This window comes from Pteropus alecto, unplaced genomic scaffold, assembly GCF_000325575.1.
Source record: "Pteropus alecto unplaced genomic scaffold, ASM32557v1 scaffold115, whole genome shotgun sequence".
Taxonomy (NCBI): Eukaryota; Metazoa; Chordata; class Mammalia; order Chiroptera; family Pteropodidae; genus Pteropus; species Pteropus alecto.
This window is the reverse complement of record NW_006436814.1, coordinates 987,786-1,014,598: the sequence shown is the minus strand read 5'-3', so window position 1 is coordinate 1,014,598 and position 26,813 is coordinate 987,786. Positions and strand designations below refer to the sequence as shown.

At 36.9% G+C, this 26,813-nt stretch overlaps 1 protein-coding gene and 1 long non-coding RNA gene across 4 annotated transcripts in view; both read left to right on the top strand.

Annotated features, from left to right (window-relative positions):
* The window catches only part of LOC112481717, a 49,210-nt gene extending 36,370 nt beyond the window's left edge, over nucleotides 1–12,840 (top strand). The window contains exon 3 of the long non-coding RNA XR_003047006.1: nucleotides 12,762–12,840. This is a non-coding gene — a long non-coding RNA (uncharacterized LOC112481717). The remainder of the gene's footprint in view (nucleotides 1–12,761) is intronic.
* The window catches only part of AKT3 (AKT serine/threonine kinase 3), a 261,729-nt gene that overhangs the window by 81,922 nt on the left and 152,994 nt on the right, over nucleotides 1–26,813 (top strand). The window lies entirely within an intron of this gene.

The window sequence follows — 26,813 nt, the reverse complement described above, 5'->3', positions numbered from 1 at the left end:
AGGGTATCCCAAATGTAGATGGTCTCAAGTGGAGAGTTGGAAAGTTGAGGTTATTTACATTCAGTGGTTTCCATGTTTTCTAGGAGGTAAGATTATTATAGAATGAGAGAGATGAGGTAGGGGGAAGGGAGTTGAATAGGGTAAAGAAGATGTGGCATGATTTCTTGGTAAATAATCATCCATCAATTTTACTTATAGATGCTCAAGTCAACTGGAGACAAATAATTTTCCAAGGTTGCTTGAATTATGATAGATCCTTTTGGTTTAGTTTCATGATTTAATATAGCAACACACAGAACAATTACACAGAAAATATATAAATCTCTACATCGAGTGGAGATTTATAAAATGTGTACCATGAAAAAAGAAATAGAAAAAATACAGACCAAAAAGTATAGTTAGAAAATAAGTAGACCAAGGATGCCATAGAATTGAGACGAGTGAGTGAGGGTAGAAGGAAATTTATAGACTGGGAAAATAGGGAATGAATGAAGGACTAGAAGTGATAAGGAAAAGGAAGTTCGGTGGAAGTGGGGAAATCGGAATATTATCTTAAAATATTAAAGGTAGTTATTTCATGCAGTAGTATTTGCGGGCCTACCGTGTGTTAGGTACTATTCATTTGTAGTTCTAAGAAATACAGTACCAAATATGTACTGTTCAACAAAGTCACCACTAGATGTCACTCTGATTCATATGGCAAGGCTAGCCTGGATATGTGCTCTTTAAGATACAAGCCAGATATGTATAAACAGTTAATCCTTAATAGTTTATGTAGATCGATTCTTGATTATCCAGGTATCTTATTTGTACAACTACACCTTGAGAGAATACCTTCTTTAGAACAAAAGCAAACCTTGGAAACTTCATGAGATTAGTACAGCTTTGCATTGTTGATTTATTTTTATCAATCACACTAAATAGTATTTCTCTGGTGAACTTTAAAGTTTTTTGCAATTCTACATCAAAGTTGTGAAGTTATTTTCTTTCCTTAACACTATTTTAGTTATTTGTCTGCTAGGTTGGTTCTGGTTTATAGGGGCTAATGAGTATTTGTAAGCACTAATGAGCCCGCTGGTTTATAAGTAGTCCAGATCTGCATGTCTACACCTTAGCCGTGAGTGTAGTTTGCTTTATGTGTCCTCTACTCTGAGGAAGAACGCAGTATCTGTCCAGCTCCTTTTTATCCTGTTATTGCCTTGTCTTTCAACCAGACATATCAGCAAGTGCAGTTTTGTTCTTCATGTTCAAACCTGACAAAGGGATCAGGTCTAGAAAGCTTGTCAGACATCCTGCCTGCCCACAAGCTTTTCAGCTTGGTTCTTTCAAAACCTCCGAACATTTTTGGACAGCTGTGCAATATAATTATTAAACAAACATGCAAAAAAAAAGACAAGCCAACAAACCAACCATATATATAAAGAGCTCATCGTATATTTTATAGGGTCTGCTTATCTTGTGATCCATTATGATCTCAGATAATTTTTAGCCATGTTTGGAAAAGTCCTACACTGTTTTGTAAGTAAACTGTCTTAAGTTTATCCTTTTTGAATTTTGATGTATTTATGGACAAAATCAGTTTATATTTTAAGGTAGTTCTCTGTGGTACTTCCCCATGTAATAGTAATACTTTCATTTGGAAAGGTACCTGTTTGCTGACATCATTCCAATCTACATAAAAACAAGTATTAATCAAGTGGTCAGGAATGGAACCTGTGGCACAAACATGGCAAACTCAGAGAAGGAAAAAGTAGGGTAAGTGGAATTAGGCAGAAGATGGCACTACAACTTGCTTTAAGGATTGTACATAAAATTTTCCTTTGACTGGGAAAAAACTTACTTTTTCATCGGTTTTAAGACTAGATGTTGGTAGGTAATATTTTGGTCTATTAATTGAAGATATCTTCCTGTAATCTCTTCATGTCTCTTAGAAAAAAATTACTTTACCTTTTGGACAGGTGAACATGAACACGTCGCATTTATCGAGGTGTCCTGTGCTAAAGCAAGAGAGGCCAGTGAGAATTCCCTGGTAGTGGCACTGTAATTCTGCTTTCCCAAGATTATGTCTATTTGGTCATTATGAATGGTAGCCTCTATGAGAAAAAGCATTAAAATATGATGCAAAATTGTGCCATTAATGAAATCTTCTGGAAATTATATTTCCTTTTTTTTCCTTAAATTTACTTTGCCATATAATTTTCGTACTGAAACTTCTTTCTGACATTTTTGTTGGCACATGGAAAGGGTGTTCATTTCGTTGTTTAGAGCTTTCCAGTGAAAACAGTATATATGCCTTTTTAGGAACGCACTCCTTTGTTGTGCTAGGAACAGTAAGTTTGCTTAGATAATGGCCGTCTACACTCTCTGTCTCTAATCCCCAAAGGCCTTAACCTCCATTAGGAGCAAATGGAGATTTTTGTTTGCTTCAAGTAGCTTCCTAGGCATATAAAAACTCTTTTTGACATCATTATTTAGGGGCTCCCATTCTCCCAATGGAATCACCGCCTAACACAAAAACTTTGCAGCTGGTGAGCTCCCAAAGCCCCTTTTGATGATTGTTTTGAAGCTCAGCATGGCAGCTTGCAGTTGTTTCTTTCCTGTACTGGTAGCCGCCCCCCCCGCCCCCCCACCCATGTTCATATTATTTAAGACAATAGGAATTCTCCAGAGGTAAAAGACAGGGCTGAAAATTTCTGATGCCTCCTTCTTCATCTTCTTTCCCTCCTAATCCTTTTCATTCAAAGCACATTCATAAAGTTTACTGGAGATTTTCAAGGAAAACATCTTGCTACTTTTCTTTTTCTGCCCCCCCCATCTTCTCTGATACCTCACTATCTTTAATAACTCATTTCTTAAAAAAATTAAAAAATATTAACAGCAGTAAATATCCAGAAGTTATGAGAATCCCTTCTCTATAGAATGTTGAGTTTGAGATAGACCGGGAGTCCAGGTTCAACCTGTAGTTCTGACTGTGGCCTACTTATCAAACTTGGAAGTTTCTTCATCTCTTACTATGATCTCTATTGAAAAAATGGATGTACAAGCAACCCAAGCGATTAATGTCTTATTAACTGAGTGACACACTGATTGACAAGAAATTGACTCTAAAGTTTTCTGTTTGTTTTTAACTGCCTTTATCTCATATAGGCTTATATTGGTATTATTTAGAAGAAAAATATTACTCAAGATAAATCACGTTTAGTTCATTGAAATATAAAGTTGGAATACATGTTAATTGAATAAGTTAGGATATGATTTATATACTATAAAAATATGTAACAGCTACAACTGAGAAGATCTAAAAAGACATGGGACTGAAAGGCCAAGTTAGAGATGGATGTTAAACTACTGAAAAAAATATACTGAGAGAAACATGTTTGAATATAAAGCACTACCTTCATTTGAATTTAGTAAGGTAAGTTTCAAACTAGGTCTAACCGGAAATAGAAGTAGAGGAAGCACAAAATTGTCCAGTGAACCTGAAATTCTTTTTGATTTGCTTCCACATTGGGAATTTGTGTTTTAGCAGTTTGTCGATAGTTGTATTAAAGTTACGCTCTAGAGCCAGTGCAGATTTTGCTAAATAAATTTCTTCGAGGGTCTACCTAGTGCATTTTTTAATTGAGATATAATTGGCACATCACATAATAGTTTCAGGGTAGAAGGTAATGATTCAATATTTATATATACTACAAAATGATCATCACAATAAGTCTAATGCACTGATTTTTGAAAGTTATTTTCAAATAACTGGTACTGCAAACATTTTATATAATTATTAGATGTCTTGAATTCACTAAATCCAGCTCCACCGGCATCCCGAAAGAAATTCCCTTTGCATGGTAAAACTCCGTCCCTAGTACCAGTGACTAAATGGGCAGGAGAATCGCAGGTAAAAATAATAAACTGATTCTGTAGAGCTGAGAATTAATAGCATCCGTTACCACCTATGTTTGTGACTTTGGGCAAATCACTTCACTTGTTTTTTTGTAAAATAAGAGGAATTGACCTCAGTCATCTCTAAAATTCCTATGTTTTAGCATGGCATGTTATTTTAACTTATTTCCTGTTTGCCCCGAGCATACTTGCCGGCGGTGTTTGCGGCTGCAGCAGTAACTCCGACATAACTCGTAGATTACAGTCCTAACCTCACGCCCCAAATTTGCCATGAAATACCTCACTTCTCTTATTTTTGCAGTTCTCTAGTATATGGATAATCTTTGAAAACAAATAACATCGTTCTATTTATAGCATTCTGTTTTTAGTGGTATTTCCAATTACAAAATATAGTAATTCTCGATGCCTGAAAATGTCAAATCTAGAAGACATAACATTCCTACGTGTGATGTTAAATTAATGCTGGCCGTGAACTGCACTTTTCTTTTCTAAACGGAAGAAGGGTTGAAATCATTAGTTTTGGTGTCATATTTCATTTTCTAATATAGATACACCCCATACTTCCATTTTACAACTGAGATCTTTAACAAGATTATTACAAGAAGTTTAAAACCTCCCTATTGCAAAAGAAATATCTTTTTGAGAAGTTAATAATATATATACTTTTTAAATGAATAAGGACAAATATAGTTAGCACAAATGAGATTCCCGTGTGGTAACGAGAGTATTTTTCAAAAATTACCATTGAACGTAGTACGGAGTATCGGAACCAGTAAATTATAGTGCAAAATATAATAAATCAAGAGAGTGTATTTGTTACGAGTAATTTTAAGGTAATTTTTTTCTTGAAGTATATGATACAGCAAAGTAAAAGAATGAAAAGAATACCCCTCTGAATTTTCGCAAAGTGAGCTCACCATATAACTAACACGCATGTAAAAAACATTACCACTGCCTCTGAGCCTTCACCTCCAAACACTGAGTCTCTGTCCTCCTCCAATCTAATGGGATGACTTCTACACCACAGATTAGTTTTACCTGCTTTTGAATTTGGAGTTATGGCTTTTTTTTTTCACCCCAAAATGCATTTGTGAGATCAGTTTTGTTGTTGCGTGTAATAGTAGTTTATATACATCTGTTGTTAAACAGTGTTTTCATTGTATGTCTATACCACAGTGTTTTTAATCTGTTCTACTGTTGGCTATATGGACTGTTTTTACTTTTTGGCTATACGTCTTTTGGTGTGCCATGTACAAATTTCTGTTTGTACATACCTAGAAGTGGGACTGCTGGATCATAGCATATGTATATGTTCAGCTTTTGTAGATATTGCTAAATACTTTTCTGAAGTGTTGATTCTTTACGCTCCCATCAGCGGTTTATTAGAGTTTCATTTGTTTTTCACCGACACTTAAGATTGTCTTTTTAATTTTAGTCATTCTGGTAGGTGTGCAGCAATATGCATTGTGATTTTAATTTGCATTTTCCTGATGTCTGCTGAAGTTGACTACTTTTTAATATATTTGCTATTTATTTGGAGTACTAAAATAATTGTATGATACTACATTTAAAAGAAATTAATCTTCCTTATGTTAAGGGATATTGTAAATTAGGTATTATCTAAAATATTTGGCAAAGTCACGTAGTCTGTCTGTATTTGATAAGTTGTGAAATTCTTTGAAAATCTTTTCTAATTTAATGAAACTACTTTTGTATTTCAGATCACAAAATTAATTTCAAATGCTTATCATTTAAGAGTTAAAACTAGTTATTGATAGATACTTTATTTGGAAAAAACTATGAAAACGAGGTAGTTTAAATAAATAGTATAAATTTTTTTCCCGAGAAATATAATACTAGACATTATAGAGAATTAAAATCGATCTATGTAACCAGTCTTAGTTTTGGTGGTTGATTCCCACCTTATCTTTGACACAGGGTTTGGGAGTACCTTGAGAAGTGTTTTAGAGCTATGTCTCTGAGGTAGAGGCCAGCTTTTCCATGTGCTCCTATATTTTCCAGCATTCTGTGGAGTTATGATGGATCCACATGGATAGTTTCTGGCCAGTGGACTGAAAGAGAAAATACTAAGTGTTCCTTCTGGGCTGAGGCACTTTACCTCCTCCCTTGACATATTCTCTTACCATGGTGACCTGAGGCCATGTACACCAACGTTTATATATTAGGCCAGTCAGCACTTGTCTGTTGGAACGGTTAGTGTTAAGTAACCTAATATAGTTTCATGTCAGTAGATGGTCTACATGTTTTTTTAAAATAAGATACCTTGCAGCCTCTGAAATATTTTTATGTCCATGATTTTCGTGAGCAGAATATTGTTTTTCTTAAATACTAGAGTTCAGAGAATATGTTTATGAGGAGAAATAGGTGTCTGATAGGAAAACAAAAAAGACCAAGAAGTTTGTTTTTCTGTACTACCAAACCGGAAGAAAACATGAAAAACAAATGTTTAAGGTTTCTAGTTATCAGAGTCCTATTTATCTTATGAATCCCATTTATTCATGTGATTTTATCTGGTTTGCTTTTTAAAAGTTTTTTCAATTTAGGAAGGTGACAACTCGTAACAGGAGGCATATGTCACAGAATGTATTGAAGGATTATGAAAAACTAGTCTACAAGAATTTGTCGAATATTGTGAATACAAGAAACTTGTGGCCTAATTGAGATGAAAAATCCTTTATTTAGAAAACTAAGGTCCTATTCATTTTCATTTATCATTTATAATAGTTCGCACAAAAGCTCTAATTGGTTTATTTCTTATTTTTGGTTTTGTTCTAGAAAGAATTCTCAGCAACCAAAAATAAACCTGAGCTAGTTCTGAGGTAGGAGTATTTTATATACCATCATGTGTCTGCTGCTAATCTTGTATTAAATTATTTAAGCAAGGTAACTAGACAACTTTGGAAATGTGAAATGCATAGTACCAGGGTAATGATCTTAAATAGATAAAATCGGTTAAGAAATTGAAATGAATAAACAGAATGTGATACAAATATGCAACAGTCTCATTGACCTATTTAAGTATCTTATGTAAGATTATCGTTGGACTATGTTCTCTAACCTTATAGAAGGAAAATCTTGATTCCCTCTATTTAACCTCTCTATAGTCATCATCAGGATTAATGTTGTGTGTAAATTTTCACAAGTATGTGTGATAGAATTGTTATTGGCTAAAAAGTTTTAGACAACATCACTATAAGAAAAAATAAAACTCCTTAATAAATTATTAGAATAGTTTTTAGCAGTGTTACTGAAAATAGGGAATCTAGTGCCATTTTTTGTGTAATATTGATTTGTTTAGCGAGAAAGACCCAAGAGAAACATTCAAGGAAACAAAAACCAGTAGTGTTCAAAGACTATATCAAGCTCTTTGCAGAAAATACAGGTATGTGATTTCATAAAACAAAGAGTCTAACGTGAATACTTAACACTATAAGTCTTTAAAGAACTAGGCTGGAGTTTAGACTGCTAAAATTCTTTGATAAAATAAGGAATATACAGTAGTGTGTGATGAAGTTAACATTAATGATATAAATATCTCAGACGTAAGGTAAACATTTCCTTCAAAAATCAGATTTCCAGCTTGAACAAGTACGTGGCTGAGACTCCTCCCCTCAAATTTCATACCCTAGAACTTAATGAATGTGCCTAGAAAATTACATAGATGTTTCTAAAGGGCACAGTATAAATAATTCCTCTTTCTTATCTGGCCTTCTATACAATATTAGGTATAAAAGGAAGAGTAAAGATGTTGGCCAAAATATACGACTGATAAAAATTAAATTGGAGGTCTTAGTATGAGAGTCAAATGAATTGCCAGCTGAATCGCAGAGCGAGGCAGGCTTCCCCAGGCGCGCTTCAGGCAGAGCAAGCACGACGGTGCCGTGGAGCATAGATCTGTGTCTGAAAAGGGCCCGATAGTAAATACCTGTGCAAAGCGTATGATTTCTGTCACAGCTCTACCTACTCAACTCCGCGACTGTAGGGCAAGAGAGCGCCATTGACAGTATGTAAACTAATGGGCGTGGCTGCGTTCTCATAAGACTTTATTTAGAAATACAGGCTGCGGGCCTTGTGTAGTTAGTTTGCTGATCTCTTGCACATAGAAATAAGGCAACTTTGCATTTTCTGCAGCAGACTAGCTTCCAAAGGAAGAAGAAAGGCTGAGCTTAATTCTGTGAACCAAGGTTTCCCCCCCACCCCAAAAAATGTATTCACCAGATAAATCAGCAGAATTAGAGTGAGTAAAGGGAGTGAAAGAAGCGTGGAATTATACTAACGAATTCTCTTTATAACAAATGGGAAAGTTTTCCTCTGATCTTTACACGCATGCTCTTTTTCAGTGGGTGCACAAGAAGCTCTTAGTCATAAAGTATCACTTCGTACTGAATGTTCCAACTTCGAGAGTCTTGGTGTTTCATTGTTAATTTTGGCATAGTTTCTCATGGCAGTCTATTTTTGGCTAGTGATAGAAAAAACATGTGAGCTCACAGGAGGGCTCTCATCTTCCTGCCGCACATGTCAACGTGAGGACATGTCTTCAGCTCACTTAAGATAGCTCAGATGACTCTGTTGATTGATTCATATTTATCGAGTGCCTACAAAGTGCCAGGCATTTTAGTAAATGCTGGGGGTCTAAGAGTGACACGGTTGCTGCCCTCACAGGAGCTGGTGTCCTGTAACGGGAAGGGATTTGAGAAGAGAAAGTGATCTCTATGCTGAAACCTGAAGGAGGAGCTGGAGGTGGCCAGGTGACAGAGATGGGGAAGAAGAGCATTCAGTAGAATGAACCGCACAGGCCGAAAGGGGCGGAGTCCTCGGAGGCAGCGTCTTGACTAGAGCGGCGTGTAAAGAGATGATGGAGACAGATGGGGCTGGGAAGGGAAGAGGAGCGCAGAGCTGCAGGACCTCACGGAGGAGGAGCCAGAGGGCTTTTTAAGCCACAGGGTGATGGGGCAGCTTGCTTTTTTGAATATGTCGGATCTAGATTAGAGGCGAAGATTGAAGCCATATACCTGTGCTGTCCAACACGGTAGCCATGAACCGCATGTGGCTGCGGAGTATTTAAAATGGGGCCGGGTTGGCTGAGGAACTGAATTTTAAATTTTCTTTAATTTTACTTTAAAAAGCGAAGCAATAGAAAATATTTTTCCTGTATTTTTTGGTAGGACTCCTTTAACACTTAAGCTGTGGAAAACTTAATGTCTACATTGAGTCATGCTGTAGGTGTAAAATACACACTGTAGGATATCTCAGCAATTTTTTTTTATTGATTACATGTTGAAATGATAATCTCTTAGATATACTCGGTTAAGTAGAATACGTTATTTAAAAATTTTTTACCTGTCTCTTTACCTTTTTAAATGTGGTGTTGAGAAAAACTAAAATTCCATACAAGGCTAGCGTCCTGTATCTTTTGGCCCAGTATGGCCGGAGGTCAGGCTGACGATTTGCAGGACCCCAGTGAGAGATGGTGACAGTCTGAGTTAGGGTGGTGGCAGCAGGGTACGATGGATAGATTCGAGAGCTAATAAGGAGAGCGAGAGGATTTGGCATTTGATTAAATAGAGAGGTGGCAAATTAGTCAAAAGGAATAAAAAGGGAGCCTCCAAGAACTGAAATAAGGAAATGTATATTGGCTGATAGCAAATTAAATGCATGCTGTGTATCATTGACAATTGAAATAAAACTATGTAGTTAAAATAGTATCTCCCACTGTCAGAGTTTTTAGCTTTTTAAATGTTTCCTGTTTAGTAGATACTACCTAGGAATTGGTTCCGTAGAGTTACATAAGTTTGCATTTCTTAGATTGTAGCCAAACATTAAATTTCACAATATAACAGTTTTGCCATTTTTATATCCTTGCCATTTATGTCCTTCAATCAATTACCAAGTGGTAAGTAAGTAGGATATAAATTCTCTAAATATCCTCAACCTTGATATGGTAATTGAAATTTATTTACACTGTTTCTTTAAGATTTAGTTTATTCTTATTTAAAAGAATCAGCACTTTTATTTACATACAGAGGTTGACTAGACCCTCTCTAATTTAAAGTTGGAGCCCTACAGTTATCTGATGAGTGTTAAACATTTAATACTTTTCCTGTTGTCCTCCTACGAAATAGGTTGCATTTCCAGCTTCGTTTTCCAGTCTCTTAAGCATCTGAAAGTAGTCGAGACAGTTTGTTGACCCCAAAGAGACCTTTTAGTCTCTGGCTTGTTAGACAACAGGGTCTGTGCTCTTCATTGGCATTCAGATCACAGGCGGCCACTGGGCTCAGTGCACAGCCGGGCACAGCTTTAGGATTTAGACAAAGCCACTCTGGCAAAGGAACCCAGTTGTCAGGGTAGCTGGCTGTATTGTAAAGAACTGTTGCATAATGGGGAGACCAAGTAGAACTATTAGGATGCAAATGTGAAAAAAATGGTGGAGCTAACCTGCAAAAACAAACATTTCTTTTTTAGTGAAGAGTGTATTCATTATGCTTTCTTCTGTTTAACTTCTCTGGGCTATAGAGGTAGTTGGTGCAATTCGAGTATATTAGTTTATCTTAATCTTTGGTCATAATGCTACTCTATATTATTTTTAAATGAACAACTCATTTGTATGAAGAGACCAAAGTACTTAAGTGTTTTGGAATCTTTTTTTTTTTTTCCTCATAACTTACAAGCGTGCCCTACTTTAGCCTAGATCAGTTTTTATGTGTGATTTTTACTCTCAGATTAGGATGTGGAATCTTTTTTCGTCTTTGATTTTTATTTCATCTGATTTATAGCAAGATTGACACCCAGTGACTTCTGCAGTGGACTCTAATTGTTGTCTTATTTGCTGTAGAGTCTTTGTAGGCTCAAGAGGAAAGTATTGAAATCCTTAAAACAGGAGTTCAGTTTTATTTTACTGTCTTATTAAGGAAATCTCCCCTCTCCCTTGTCTCTCTCATTCTGTTCATTCCTGTCTTAAGTGCCCGCTTTTCCTTTTGCCACCTACTTCTTTCTTCAGTTTTAGTTTTCTCTTTCTACTTTTCATCTTCCTTAGCAAATATGATGGAATCCACACGTATGGTAAGTGCTGTGGTAGAGAAAGAAATACAATAATAAATATGAGAAAGGGGCTCTTAACCCAGATTGAGGGGTCAGGGAGTAACCAGGATAGCTGTGCCGTGAGCAGTTTCTGCTTGCCAAGCAGCATTTTAGGTGTTTCACGTGATTTAACACATTTAATTCTCACAGCAGTCTTAGGAGGTAAGCACTGTTATGCCCATTTTGCAGATTATTATTTGTCTTGAGGCCCAGAGAGATGGTGACTCGTGTAAGCACACACCATCCTGGATGCAACAGAGTCAGGAACGGCTTTCTCGAGGTTGAGAAGGTAAAGCTGAGACCTAAAGGAAGAGTAGGAGCTACCTGTTACCATGTGCAGGGAAGCGGGTTACTAGAGAGGGACCAGCAAACGGTGACAGAATGGAATCTGTCACTTTTCTACTGGGGAAAGTGGTTCTGTAGTGCTGGAGGTGGTCTGTGAAGCAGGGGCTGGTGAGAAATGATGCTGGAGAGAACTACTGTGTGTTCGGATAATATTTTACGTACGCTAGTTGAGTGTGCCACAGTTCATGTACTCAGCAAGTGTCTGTGCGTGTCCAAAGTGCCAGTTCCATGGGGGTCATCTGTCAGGGAGGTGGAAAGAAGTGCCGAACGTGGGTCGCCTCCATCTGATGGAATCTGATGAACTTTGAGGTTTTTTTTAAAAAACAGATGAATTGTGAGCAAAGTCTTCGTGCCTCTCTCAGTTTTATTTTGTTTAAACTGGTGTATGCCTTGACTTTCTCATTTTGAAGTTAGGCTTCCTTTTTTTTTTTTTCTTTCTTTTCTTTTTTTTTAATTTTAGCACTAAGCACTTTCCAAGATCCCAAATTTCTTTAAGATTCTACCACTCGAGTCTTCATTCTTGTTTTGTTTTGCTTTTGAAATATCTTTAAGAACAAAGTTGCTCTACAGCTGGTGTTTTCCTGACTTTTAAATCTTTATTTTCTTGCTATTCATGCTTTTTGTTTTCTTCCAGGACTGTGCTTCTCTCAGCCTCCTTTAGTACTTTTCATTTCTAGTAGATTTCATTAACATCGGGCATCAAGAGCAGCCATTTGAGGCCTTTTGTTTTTTCCTTAACCTCTGCTTTTTTATTGAACCTGAACTTTGATCGTTATAGTTGGTCATGATTAGTGATTGTAATTTCTAACATATTGATCACTCACTGCAGTATGTGCCAGGCACTGTGCTGATTGCTTTATATATATTATGTCAGTTTTGTAACAGCTTTCCGTGGTGGGCCTTATTATATTATTGTCCGATTTTATGGTGAAAAAAAAAATGAAGCTTCAGAGGGATTAACTTTATCTAGGTCACACTGATAGTAAATCGGAATGTCAGAATTTGAACCCAGGCATCTGACTGCAGAGCACACACTTTAACCCTCACCTCAAGCCTTCTGTCTGGTACTTGCATTTTTTAATGTTTACAGATATGTGTTTTTGAACTCAATTTGTAGCAGATAATTTAGGCTAAATATAACCAAAGCTAAATGTATCCTCCCCCACCCCCCAAATGACCTACTACTGTATACTTAATATTTACTTAGGACGTATTTTGCATTTATCACTAGCAAAAAAATAATTTCACATTTTAATAATAAATGGTTTATTTTCAACCTCAGATTCATTCTGCCATTCTACTTATTTCCCATGGCACCACCTTAGGTGCTTGTCATTCCCAGGTACTTGTAAAACATGGCCCTTTGGTTTGGATTTAGTTTTACGTATATGATTGTGTAAAACATGTATTTCCTTCTGCAGCTCAGTCTAATTGAAAAGGATAGAAACAGCTGGAAAAACCAATGGCAGCGTTAACGATGACAGTGACTGCAGTGACGACGATGCAGATAAGAATACTTAGCCGCTCAGATGCTGGTTTGTTACTAGGTCTTCTACAGTCGTCCCTAATAATGAAGAAAAATGGTGAAAAATGTTAGGAAGTGGAACAAATTTTTTTTCCAGCTGTAAAGTAATATTACTAATTATTTTCAGTATGAATAGCCTGTTAAAGTTTCAAATACCTTACTAAAGTGATTTTAAAAGTATTTTAAAATAATGTAGTAATGCAACTGACTTTTTTATAGGTCACATTTAAAAAATAATCAGTATTCTGGCATTTCAGTTTGTTTGCCGACTTCATTTATGCGCTCATTCACCCACTCTTTCATTCATTCATTCGTTCATGAATTCTTTATTGGTCACCTACTTCTTGTTTACTGGCAGTGCCATCCGGGTGCAGGGGATGTGCTGGTACATGGGGCTGGCAGTCTCTGCAGCTCAGACTTGACATTGCGTTTATTTTGGATTTTAGGAGGATCATCCCAGCCAGATTTTTCCTATTGAGAAGTCCCGCCATATTTGACTTTCGTGCTGCTTTGGGCTTTGTATTAACACGTTTGAAAATCCTGACTTTAGATTTATGCTTATAGTTAAATGGATGTTGATTTATTTACTGTGTATTTTGATAATGGTTAGCCTTTTGTTGTTGGCATTCTGAAGTTTCCTTTTTTCCCCACAGTATTATGTTTTTGTGCTTTATCCATGCTGTGTAGTTATAGCTATAGCTATTAGTAGGTCATGCCTTTTAACTGCTGTGTAGTATTCCACTTGAGTAAATAGCACTACATTTTACTTATTCTTTAGTTGCGAGCTTTTAGCATGTTTCCCCCTTCTATTTAATCAAAACTACAATAATTTGAGTCTCTTCTGAGTCAAAACTTTAAACAGCTTTTGAAAAAGAACTATCTTTTGTCTCATTAATACATGTTTTAGAACAGAAGTTTTGAGTTTTGCCTTTAGTATTTTCGATTAGGCTGGTTCCCAAAAGATTCTGGTTAAATTAGTTTAAATGGACTCTGGTCTGCCCTCTTTCCTGCCTTAAGAGTGAAAGCCCTGAAATGGTCACTTTACCTGGAGCGGGTGAGTTGGCTCAGCGCAGTACTGAACAGGTAAATGTAAACAAAGTGTAGGAAAGCAGCTAATTATAGTAATTGCAGCTGGTTTCAAAGTACTTCTAACAGTTTGTGCATAATGCTTACTTGAAAGCATCAAATGGGTGCTAGTTGTGAAATAGAACACCTGTTTGTTGTTGAGCATGTGTTTATGCAGATGATTGTTGTTGTCAAAGCACCTTGATGTAGAGTAGTCCTGTTTACATTTACATTCTCCCCAAAGGATTAACAGTGTTCTCTCAATAAATTTGCAGTCTATTCTCCTCTCAAAGGCTGCTGTTTGGAGGGTGGTGTGAAAGAGGCAACAAGTTCTTGCTAATCACTTGAATATACATAATTAGCTACAGTCTGGTGCACTGGATTCTTTGTAGAACCATTACAATACTGATTGGCAGAGCACATGACAATAGATGTGTTACCATATAGTTGTCGAGGGTACTTGTTTGTTCATTGGTATGTACTCTTTATTTTTCTGAACTTGAGTTAAGTTTTTATTATCAGTACACTAACCGTGTTGTTCTTTTTAGTGAACCAGTGTCAGTAATTCAGTACTCTTTAAATTTACCACTAAGTAGTAGTGCTGCGAATTTCTACATCATCTAGAATCTGAGATTATTATTTAAGACACTTTTGACATAGTAATTTCAGAGACTGAGAAAATTCAATAGCTAAAATTAGATAGCTAAACTCAATCCACTTTGGAGGATTTTTAGACCAATTAAGAAATATAAGTTTGAGATGAATACACCTATCCTATAAGCAAAACGAGAAAATACCTTCTCTTATTTCCTATTGTCCTAGCTCTGCCTCACACTGTTGAATAACTCTGTTGTAGGAATGTTTAGATCTCAAACTTTTGCATCTTGAAATGTGGATGCAAATGAGGGTCACAGGCATTTCAGATAGCTTCCCATAACGGCCATTGGGCCGTGGTAATTGTTTTCATTTCCCACTCCCCAGCGCGCTCAGACCTGCTCGGGTTATTCCTATAAAGTCGTGGACAGATGGTCACAGCGTTCCAGAGGTCTAAGTATGCTTTTCCTCCTTCCAGAAAATATTCTGATGGCACCATCAGACTTCAGATACTCTGATTTAGAAGTGTTAAGAAAGAAGACACTTTCTATATGAATTGGAAAGGAAGTGTGTTAACTTTATCTCCTCAGGAGGTTATACTGTTGGCCTGTTTGACTGAGAATCCCACATGTGGCTAGCATTCCCTGAAGTCTGACATTTAAGATTATTTTAGGTGGTACAGGGGGAACATTTTAAATTGTGTTAGTTAAGTATTTATTTTTGTATATTAGAAGAATATAACTAATCCATCAATCCTGTTCTTTCACGGTATGGACATCAACACGGACTACACCCCATTGAGAACAAATAGACAGTTAATTTAGAGCTTGCATAGCCAGGGAGTCAGCCACCTTAACTTACACGTGGCTGATCCTCAGGGCAGGCAGAGGGGTCAGAAAGCTTTATAGTAAAAACCCCGGGGAAAGGCTTCAGGTGTGCTCCGATGCGAGTCTCAGCGTGGGGAGGCTGGAGGAGGGCATCTCTGTGATTGCTTTGGGGATCGTACTTAGCCTTGTCTGGTTGGTCTGAATTGGAAATGGGCAGATTTCGGGAACCGGTCGTCACTGACCAAATCCTGACTGTTCTGGGCAGTTTGCTGCGCATCCTGTGATGTGGGCTTCCTGGGCTGATTGCCAGGGTCAAAGTTTCATTGTCATGGACAGTCTGGCCATCGTCTGTTTCCCTGTCCGGCCTTTCAGTGGGTAGTTGTGACAGTCAGACTAAAGCTATTTAGGGGGGAAAAAAATGTAAACCTATATGAAGAAGAATATTAAAAAGATAATACCAATAGTATGTGAGATGACCCATGGTGAAGGTGGTAAGTGAATGAAATTGAGGAAGAAAACTAACAATTGGAAAATTTTAATTATGTATCAGGGTATTTACTGTTTTTTATATTTTATTTCATTTCATCCTCTTAAGAGCTCTACCGATAGAATATTAAAATTCTGAAATTAAAAGTGAAGATGAGGTTAGCGAAGTGCACGGTCCAGGGCTGCACAGCGGGTCAACAGAGAGGCCAGGGTTCCATCCCAGAGCTTTCTCACGTGACAGTTACTCTAAAAAGAGGCGCGACCCCTCAGTTGACACGCGTGATCTTTCCGCGAGCTGAGAGATTTGACTACGTGAATGTTATCTTTCAGTGTTTTACTTACAGTGCCTTCCTTTTTTTCCTCCTCATGGAATATTCTTTTTAGATTAAGGGGGAGGGGCTGAAAATAATTTATCTGTTGTCGTATAGAAGTGCACGCCTGCCAGTTTCTGGGTCCGCGGCCACGTGCACCCTCGTTCGAAGCTGCCCTGGGCTCAGTGGCCGCTGTCGCCCTGCTGCCACCGTCCGGTGAGAGGGCCTTGGCTTCCTCCCTTTTCTTCCTACCTTTTCTTCCCGCTCCCTCAGTTCTGTTGCTGTATCAGGCACACGTTCTCTAAGTTCTCGTCCCCTGTTCTCGTGGTCTCACCATCGGGGACCTCGTCATGCCGTCTGACTGAAAAGCGCACGCGCGTGGGCCGCTGCAACGCGGTACTGCGTGCCCTGCTTCAGTTCAGCTTGTGGTGCTGCTTTCAATGTCTCAGACACTTACATGTCAAAAGTTTTGTTGTAAACAAAAATAATCCAAAGATATTTTTGAAACATAAAAAAATTTAATGCTCTTCGGAAGGAGTAAATGAGAGGAGACTTGGAAAATACAGGCAAGAAATTATTTTATGCTAGTATTTAAAATGACCCATTCTTATTAGGGGAAAATTCAAAATATATATAAAGAACAAAATTATAATTTTTGATAGTTTTACTATCCAGAAATGAGTCATTAATAGTTTGTGTTTTCTTCATCTTTCGTCTTTGAACATATTTGTATGTATTTGAAATCCAACATTTGAAATTTTGTACCTACTTTTTTCTATTAGTGCTATAAACATTCCCATGTCATTAAGAACTTTTCATAAGCATTTTATACTATAATTTACCTACCAATTCTTCTTAATCATTAGATAGTTAAAATACATTTTGGATTTTTTTTAAATTAAAAATTATTGTCAATTACAGTTGACATTCAATATCATATTAGTTTTAGGTGTGCAGCTTAGCAGTTAGACATTGATGTAACTTACGAGATGATCCTGATAAGTCTAGTACCCCCGCCAACACCGTGCATAGTTATTACAGTATTATTGATTATATTCCCCATGCTGTACTTTTTATACATTTTGGATTTTTTTTAAATTAAAAATTATTGTCAATTACAGTTGACATTCAATATCATATTAGTTTTAGGTGTGCAGCTTAGCAGTTAGACATTGATGTAACTTACGAGATGATCCTGATAAGTCTAGTACCCCCGCCAACACCGTGCATAGTTATTACAGTATTATTGATTATATTCCCTATGCTGTATGTACTTTTCGTCCTTGTGATGATTTCGTAACTGCCAATTTGAACTTCTTAATCCCTTTACCTTTTTCACTCAGAGAGTGTGTGTGTGATGAGGATTTGTATAAGGATTATGATAACAATAGTAAAGGATTCAAAAAAATCTTAGCGAGCAGATTGTCCGTTGATGCTTTTCAGTGCCCAGTGGTGGGTGTTTGGGACGTGGCTGTCCTGAGCGGTCAGACCAGCTGCCTGGCCAGGTCTGCAGGGTTAGCACAGTGCCGGGAATGTGGACTGTAGGTCGTTCGGAAATTGATAGTTTGTCTTCAGTTTCCAAGTTGTATGTGATTTCTGTTAAGTTATTAATGTCATAGGATTACAGCATCTGACTTTAAGCTGTTGGAACGGCAACTTTTCACTTACTTTAGAGAGATGTAGCTGAGCGTCATGCAGTCAGGTAAGTTATAAGGTGTCAGCATGCCTCTGTGGGTAACTGTCAACTCAGTGTTATAATTCTCTTATTTTTTTAAACTCAAGTCAGATCTATTAAATTTTTGAGTTGATGTTTATAAAATATTTATGATGCTTCATTTTCTTGGTTTTACTTTTTCTTTACTAGAAATAGTACTTTGAAATACGAGAGTGAAGATTCCTTTTCTGTAGATGTGAAACTTGGTTTCATGAGTTTTAAGTACCCCTAAGGTATTGTTTAAAGAATAGAATTTTTAACTTTGTGTGTTTCAACCTATAAATTGCAATTAAGGGCAAGAATCCTTAAAAGAGTAAACCTTCGGCATTGATTTATGAAGACTGACCCTAGGGTTAAGTGTTGTCCGTTGTCCCCTCTTTGTTCCTCCCTTAGCAGATGTCAGGTTGCGCTGTCCTGTCCTGATTTTGACCAGTAGTGAGTATTCCACTTCGGTATGTTTTGTTAGGTTGGGCTCCTTTTAAATGTTAATGTGTTCACGATAACTGAAAACATTTATATTTGTGTGAAATGCTCATTTTCTGTCATAACCTGGGGGTGTGGAAGGAATCTTTTGAAATCTGAGTGGGGCCAGTGACAGCAGGCAGGTTTTACCACAGTGCTGACATCTTTCTCCTCAGCCCAAGCGGGGAGCCTTGGCTAGGCCACCTATGCAACTGCCTAAACGGGCGGGATCGGCAGAGTCTTACCTGCCTCGCTTTGACTTTATGTGTGTAGATTTGTCGAAAGATGCCAGGCGTTTGGGTAAAATAAGTACCTTTTTGCGCTCTGTCCTTATCCATACCAAATTACCGGCTATTTCATGAGGATGCTTTGGCTTTGAAGGGCTATGAGAACCATGAAGAATATTAATTCGACTCTTAATTTGAGCATTCTGTTGCATTTCGAACGTTCTATTTTATTCCCTTTTTTTTTTTTTTTGGACAACTCTTCTATAGCCGTGGGACTGAGTGCTTGTCCACAGTTGAAGAACTTTTTCTTGGGATGAGGAAGAGAATGTTGGTTGATAAGTTGAGTAATGACGAAGATTTTCAGGAGAATTATTGTATGTTATTTTAAGAAATTGCTGTTGTAAATTTATCATAGGAACTGAACTTAGATATTACTCAAAGACCCTAGTAAATATTTACTGTATTTTTAAGTTATTATCTGTAGTAGCTGAGTTCACTTTAATATATAAAATATTTCTACATCTAGTAGGTAGGTCAAATGATATAAATCTCACTTGTTTTTAATAGATTAAAAAAACCCCAATTCTTTATCCAGGGAATTTTTCCAGATGTTACCACTGGAATTTACTTACGCATCCTCTAATATATGTAATCAATCTTGTTCTGTTATTATTTATATTTCATAAATAATTGAAGTAGATTTGGCCTGCATACTGGTGAATAGGTTTTCCCCCAGTTAGAACTCCAGATCCATGCAACTTAAGATTCATTATGATGCCCAGCAACAGAGTAATCAAAACAGACTTGAAAAGACCATCAGCACCCACCAGCATGACAAACACATTCTTGTTGAAGCTTTTAAACTCCAAATCTTCTCTGTACTAGACTTTTATGAGTACTAATGTCTTAAAAAGGGCGATAGCCTTCTTGGTCTTCTCTAAGCACTTGAAAAATGAGTGCATGCACATAACCACATTTCCCTGTATACTTTTAGCTACAACTTTGAATATTGTGTTAGTGTGTTGCTTATTTATTTTGAAAAATTGTGACATCTTTAAGCCACATATATATGGCATATACATCCTTTTCATTAATATACCCAAATCTTATAAGCCGATTACCACTTTCACTGATTTTTCTTGGCATTGATATTTTGGAAGAGTTACATATATTTAACTTTAGATGGAAAAAGCCAAAGCGGCCTTTAAGAGGAATGCAAGGATACGCACGTGAGCTCTTACACATATTATTTTAATTTATTTAGTTGCCATTGAGGACCTAAATTTGGTGGTTCGTGTCCCTGCCCCCAACCCTTGCAAATGACTGTGTGCATTGTAAGGGAAGTTACTGCCGGAATGTATTATTCTCGTCATTGCAGTAGAGACAGAAACAAGGCCGAGATCTGCTGATCTGTTATGCAGCCTGACTGGACACCTTTTTCCAGAGAGTAGCTTATAATGTCTCCTCCCCGCCCGTTTGTGGACAGCGCTTTTCCCTCCTGCAGTACTTTCTTCACTCTAGTCAGATGGTGAAATCCTACCCATCAGTCCTTCGAGTCGTAGTTCAAGTTTCAACTCTTTTATCCAGTTTCCAATGTCCGCAAATGAAAATGAAGTCTCTCTTCTGGAACTCCGCCAGTATTTTGTCGGAACTTTTCTGATGTACTTATCATTGTTTTGTTATTTGCATACCTGATTTTCCTTTCTGTATTGTGAGATATTTTACAATAGTAGTTGCCTTTTATTCATATTTTTTTCCTCCAATATCTTATAAGTGTTTGTTGACCAGCAATGTGATGAGTGAAGTATGGATTTTAATTTAAAATTTAAATATGTTCTCCCTATAGAAATTTAGTATTGAAGTTATTATTTCTAAAAGGTGGGCTGTAGTCCACCTGTGTTAGAGTTCCTTGGGATGCATGTTAAAAATGAGCAATTTTCTAGAAACTGGAATTAGACTTTCTAGATTTGGGATCCTGCAAGATTGGGTACATTGCATTCAGTACCCCTGCTAATCCATGTTTATTCTGAAATTTAGGACTCCTTAAATTTTGATGGAAGTCAATAAGAAAATGTATTTCAGCTTAGAGATGTTTATTTAACACATAATTTTGTCAAAAATATAACTAACTTTAAGGTACAGTAAGTTTTACAGTGTAGAAGAATTTTCCTCATTTCTTTTTGAAAAAATTACATCTGTGGAAACCAAGTTCCTTATTGAGTCTCGGTTTTTGATCTTGATTACTGGTTTATTCACATAATAGTTCTCTAATGTTCGGAGGTTTTTAAAACTAAAATTAGAGCTATAAGTAACTGATTTTGTTACTATGTAAAGTAGGAAATAGTACAGCCGCGCACTCAGTGGGGAGCAGGCTTTTCTCTGAAGTCTTGGTGCTCTTTCCCCTCACTTGCCTGCCTCGTCCTGCCTCTGTTGTTTCCTGGGTGTAGACTGTTCCTTCCAGGACCTTGGGGACGAGGGCCCTGTCTTCCCCACCTGGCTCACACAGTGTTGGTACAGTGCTCAGAAAAGCATTTCTGAATAATTTGAGGAGTACTTATATGTTTCTTATAGAGTGGAATTTGTTGTATCTGACTTGGAAAACAAGATCGTACATTTTGTAAGACTCAATTTGAAATGAAGGTTTGTGAGAGAGAAAACTTAATTTAATCTGAATTTTGTCATAAAAAGAAGCCAATGAAAACACTATCCTTTGTCATGCTGCTTTCCTTAGGGATTGATGCTGGATTGTGCTTTTATGTCTCATCTAGGGAAAGTAATGGCGAAGTAGGAGAGGCTTTGAGTATAGGGATCAGAACCTTGAATCGGTAACAAATTGAAGTGAGAGTATTAATGTGACCTAGTGAATTATCTAGAATTCTAGAGAACATGTACCTTGTATTCTCAGACCTGGAGACGGAGTGGCGTTTGAGCCAGAGTCGACTGGGTTCAGAGTGACAAATTCTGTATTTTCCGCTACTATGACATTCAGAAGAAGAAAATAGCCTTGAAAGTATGGATCTTTTTTCAGTTTTTTTTCTCGTTTTTTTTTTTTTTTCCTTTTTGAATAGTGACAGGCATCTATGAATAGTGATGAATTCAGGAAAACTCCTAGGCTAGACATTATCTTGACAGTTGGCGGACAGATGCTCCTGATTTGAGTGTGAGACTGAGGTATTCAGAAAGCACTTCAAAACACTGTCCTATGCCAGCCAACTGTATTTTCGTTATATTGAGATTGAGGTTTTAGCTGCTTTGTTATAATGCTTCTTGATAAAGGCCTCAGTGAGCTCGGTCAGATACTTATGGTTCGTTTATTTTGAGTGTAACAGTATCAGTCATCTTTATAAATTGTCTTTCAGACCTTATTATTTGTAAACTGATGTAGAGGAAAAAAAACTCGACATATACATATCAACAATTTCACTTTGAACATTTTAGATGGAAATGATAAATGTTGAATGAAAAGTGGCTTTGATAATTTTGAAAAAGTGTTCAGATTTATTTCATCCATTTCTCGAGAAAGATTAATTACTTCCTAGACAAGTGATATGTTTTTTATATTACTCATGTCTAACATATTCGAGGTACGATTTGCCATATTTTTCTGAATTAGTTGATGTTTTATTAAAGACATGAATCTTTCATTCACTTTTTCGTGTTTAGGAAGAAAGTTCCCTTTTCCACGGGGGATCGGGTGGGGCGTTCTCATCCAGAGTCCTCCAGTTTAGAATTTGTTCTCCTTAGTTTGAAAGAATGTGTTGGGTCTCTGTGTAAGGTCGGGGCCCCTGACTTTATTTAGAAGCTTTGACCTTGGAATGTGATATCAGGTCACTGGAAAAGGTGAGGTTTTGTCATCGAGGGAGGAATGCCTTTTGTAAAACAAATTTTGGAAGTTACCGGTGTTTTCTCCTTAGCACATTATTTATATGCATGAACTCAAAAGCACGAATAGAATATGTTTTAGAAATAGAAAAAAATTAGATGAAACTGCTTTGATGAGATGATGGCTTTATATTATAAAGTAAATTTAGCTTTATTGCTATTTCAATTTATGTATCCATGTCTCTAAGTTTTGTTTTATAGCATGTTTCTCTTTTACGGTACCAAATTCAAATGTAAGCATAATATAATAAACGCTTAACACCAGCAGTCTGGTGCTTGCAACATGAATTTAGCAGATGTGTCAAAATGTATGAATTGTTCTTAATGTCAGACATTTTGTTCATGAGAACAGCGTCACACCTGCTGTGACCTTTTTAAGCTATGTAAACTTTAGTGACTGTAAAATTAAAATGTATTCATTTCTGAAATGAGTTATGAAATTATTTGGAATGTTTTATACTTGGCTCTTTTAGAGATTTTATTATGTAATATGAAGAGATTCAAATCTGGTCAAAAAACTGAAGTGCATTATAATGCCTGGGTTTCTTTTATCATTTCAAAACAGTTTATTAGAGTAATCTCCGTGCTGTCCCTTGTCCAGGAGTAACAGAAAGCTTTATCTAATACTGTGCTAACATTTGCTTCTTTTTAGCACTGACATTATTTAATTCTGTGAATATATTGATACCTTCCTAAAGATAGATAGGATTACACTAGAATAATAAATTTTCCAAGGTTATTAATTCCCTTTCTCTACGTGATATAAAGATAGTAAAAAAATAGAAGAATTACAAGAGAACTGCTTATTTTTCGTAGCCCTGTTTGCCAGAGGAATGTGTTATGGCACATACTGCAAAAGAATGGTTTACATGCTTGTTTCTTCTTGAGAGAGAGACATTGTGAGCTAGAAAGATGGGAAGAAAAAAAGACAAGTAGTGATGCCTTTTGATTTGCCGTAAATTGCATTAAGCTTTAAAGTTTGTTAATTTACAGGTTTGAAAGATATTCGTAGTTGAGGAGAATACCTCTTTAATTGGCGATAAACACTTGAATTAAGGTAATATTATGATATTACTAAGTGTTATTGTTTTTTTTTTTTTTTTCCTCCTCACATCTTTTAGACCAGAGCAACCAGGTCAAGTTAGAGACCCTATTTAGGAGAAAAATAATTGAACTCTGTGTAATATGGTGAAGCACATGAAGATTCTCCTTATTACATTATACTTATATTTGGCATTTGCTCATATTTGATTTAGTACTTTTATATAGAAATAGTTTTTTTGACTATTTGGAGTGTTGTTTTTGACTGTTTGGAGTGGTGTGTGTGTGTGTGTGTGTGTGTGTGTGTGTGTGTGTATCTTAATCTTAAAAAAGGTTTTAAGCTCCTTAGAGACAGAAACTGCTTTTTTATTTTTTGATAAATTATACATATAATTTGCCATTTTAACCATTTTTAGTTGTACAGTTGGTTTCATTTCTTATGTGTCCCTCAATACAAGGCAGTTAAGTAAGAATTCATTAAGAATATGCATTAGATGTTCAGTGTACCAGAAATTGGCTACTTGTTCACTAAATCCATTTGCTCACCCCCTCACCTGACCCCAGCATGCAGCCTGACTGTATTACCCAGCTGTCTTGATACTACGTGTGGCCATTAGGCTAAGTTCTGGTCAATGAAATGTGGGCAGCACTTCCGGGCATGGCCTATAAGCATCTCCTGTGTTCAGTCGTCTCGCTCAATGGCAAACGTGAAGTCAAGGAACCTCTAGAAGGAGTGAGCATGGGTCCCTGAGTCTCTGCCAAGAGGAGAGCCCCCCACTGATAAGGAACCTCTGTTTGACTTCACATGATCCCCCCATAAGACTTTGGTTGCGTTAAGCCACGAAGATGTCATGGTTTATCTCTTTCAGCAGCTCACTAATACACTCAACACATTTTAGAGGGAATAATTTAGTTTACGTAAAATTTAAATCGCATTTATTAGGAATTAGAAGTGTGAGTCAGGAAAACAAAATGGAATTGGGGAGTGAGAAAGTGAGTATGATCCTATTGGTGGAGGAGTCAGTGTGGAACTCAGTGAGGGGAGGTGAATAAAGGATAGGAAGAAGAATCTGGAATGTTGCGTTAGAGTTGATGCAAAAACCCTAGAGCAGGAAGTTATAAGACAAGCAGTTTAGGAGGGCAGTCCTTGGGAGTAGAGGAATAGGGGACTCCGTGAAATAAGAAAATCAGATCTCAGAGTCAGATAGGAGTTGAGACACTATTGATTGTAAAGGAATTTTGCCTCATTCCACCTGGGATTTACAATTTTTCTTTTTCTTTTCTTTCTTTTTTTTTTTTTTTGCTTAGTGCAGGTTTAGTTACTATCTTGACAAAACATAATATTCACAAAAAGGCGGCATGTTTAAATGAACAGTCGCAAACCTGTATGTCTTATGTGCTGCTGTTTAGATTCATTACCTGAATTATTTTCTGAATGAGTCATTCTCTTATGTATATGAAAAGAATTATGGCTGCGATTTTTGCATATATAAATTGCAGTGTATCGTATTTTTACTATGCCTAAATACAGGTGAAATTTACCTTATATTTTAGAATTTTACCCCAGAACCAAAAATACGTAAAATATCGGATAGACTATTTAAAAAGGAAGACATTCATCAGTTCATTTTACTAACATTCACTCTTAATGTTTTAGTTGATAGCATTTAATCTTTTGTGCATGAAGATTGGATTTTAAAAGTCAGCTGAAAAAAAAGCAGATTGATAAAATGTTTGTGGCTTAGATAGCTTTTAAAAAAAAAATCTTTAAAAATGAAGAGTTAATGTATGTAAGTTAATATGCCCATGCTTTGGGCGCTGTCGTTATGGAAGCAGCGGCTACTCGTGATTGACGGGTCTCTCCCTTCCTGTGTAGAACATGCAGCATAAGGAGAGCAGAGCTCATTCTTTTACCCTACACTTTTCCCCTACACTATTCCCATGCGTGTAGAAGGTCACAGAAGTGCTCTGTTCTCTAGTGTCCTGGATTCAGTGTCCTGGATTCATTATAATGCATTTTAAAAATAGAAATGCTATTAAAGCTGATTTGAGTTTCCAGGATTTCTTACAAGAGTAATGTCAAATGTGTGCTCTATGATCTCCGGGTTAGTTGGAACTGCACTGGAGCCAAAGTCAAGAGAACCAGTCCGTGGGCATGTCTCTTAGCAACTCTACATCTTGGTTTCCAAATCTGAAAAATCATAATATCCTAGAATTTTAGTGTTCAGGGTGACCTAAGGAGCAATTTGGCACAAGCTTCCACTCAGATTTCTTTTTCGATGTCTTTGATACATGGTTATCTAATGATAGGAAGGTCAGTGTCCCATTCTCTTCTCTTATCGGGTACTTATGGTTTCGGAACTCTCGGAACAAAAGATCTCTCTCTCATTCTTTTTGTGTGCCATCTACAGGAACAGAAGATAGGGATGGGAATATTAATACATGACCTGTCTATCTCACAAGTTGAGGGGAGGATCGCATGAAATAATGAGAGTGAAAACAAGACGATGTATTGTAAAAATATCAAGTCTTATAATTACTACAGGGTAGTGCTTTTTCAAATAATGACTTATGTAGGAAATAACTACAATTTATATTAGTAAAGTTCTTTCTATGATAAACTAAGGTTTCAGTCTCTGACAAATTAAATGCATTCATGCCGTATAATATTTTAAAAGGTCAATGAAAGACTGCAGATGATAATGGATCTGAAAAATTCCTATCACCTAGTGATGTCATAGTCGTCGATCATCCTAGCACAAGGCATTACTCACACGTGTGTGGTGATGCTGGTGTGAACAGACCTGTGCTGCCAGTCACATGAAGGTATAGTAGATACAATTATGCATAGTACAGAATAACATAATGGTAATAAACAGCTATGTTGCTGGTTTATGTATTGACTCTACGATACTTTTTATCATTATTTTAGAGTGTACTCTTTATTAAAAAAGTTTGCTGTAAACAGTTTACTGTGTCACACCCACAGCAGCCTCGTACATCTCCTGCTTACCGTCTCTCAAGTGCATCGTTTTCTCTTGTACCTGATTTAATCTTGTGTTTTGTTCATTGTGGCCCCTGAGTGTACAAAATGCACTACTAATGTGGCCAGTAAGAGGCCACACCGAGTGATGGACCTGGAAATGAGATTAAAAGTGCATAAGGATCATGAAGGTGGAAGGTCATCGATGGGTGTTGCCAGCCAGTCAGGCACGCCCCGTTCCGCCACAGCTGCGATCCTGAAGACCGAGAACGTGATGGCAGCTGTCACAGGACCTGCTCCACTGAAGCAGCGAGAGTGACAGACGTCTGAGGAGGGCCTGTGTCACACATAAGAGG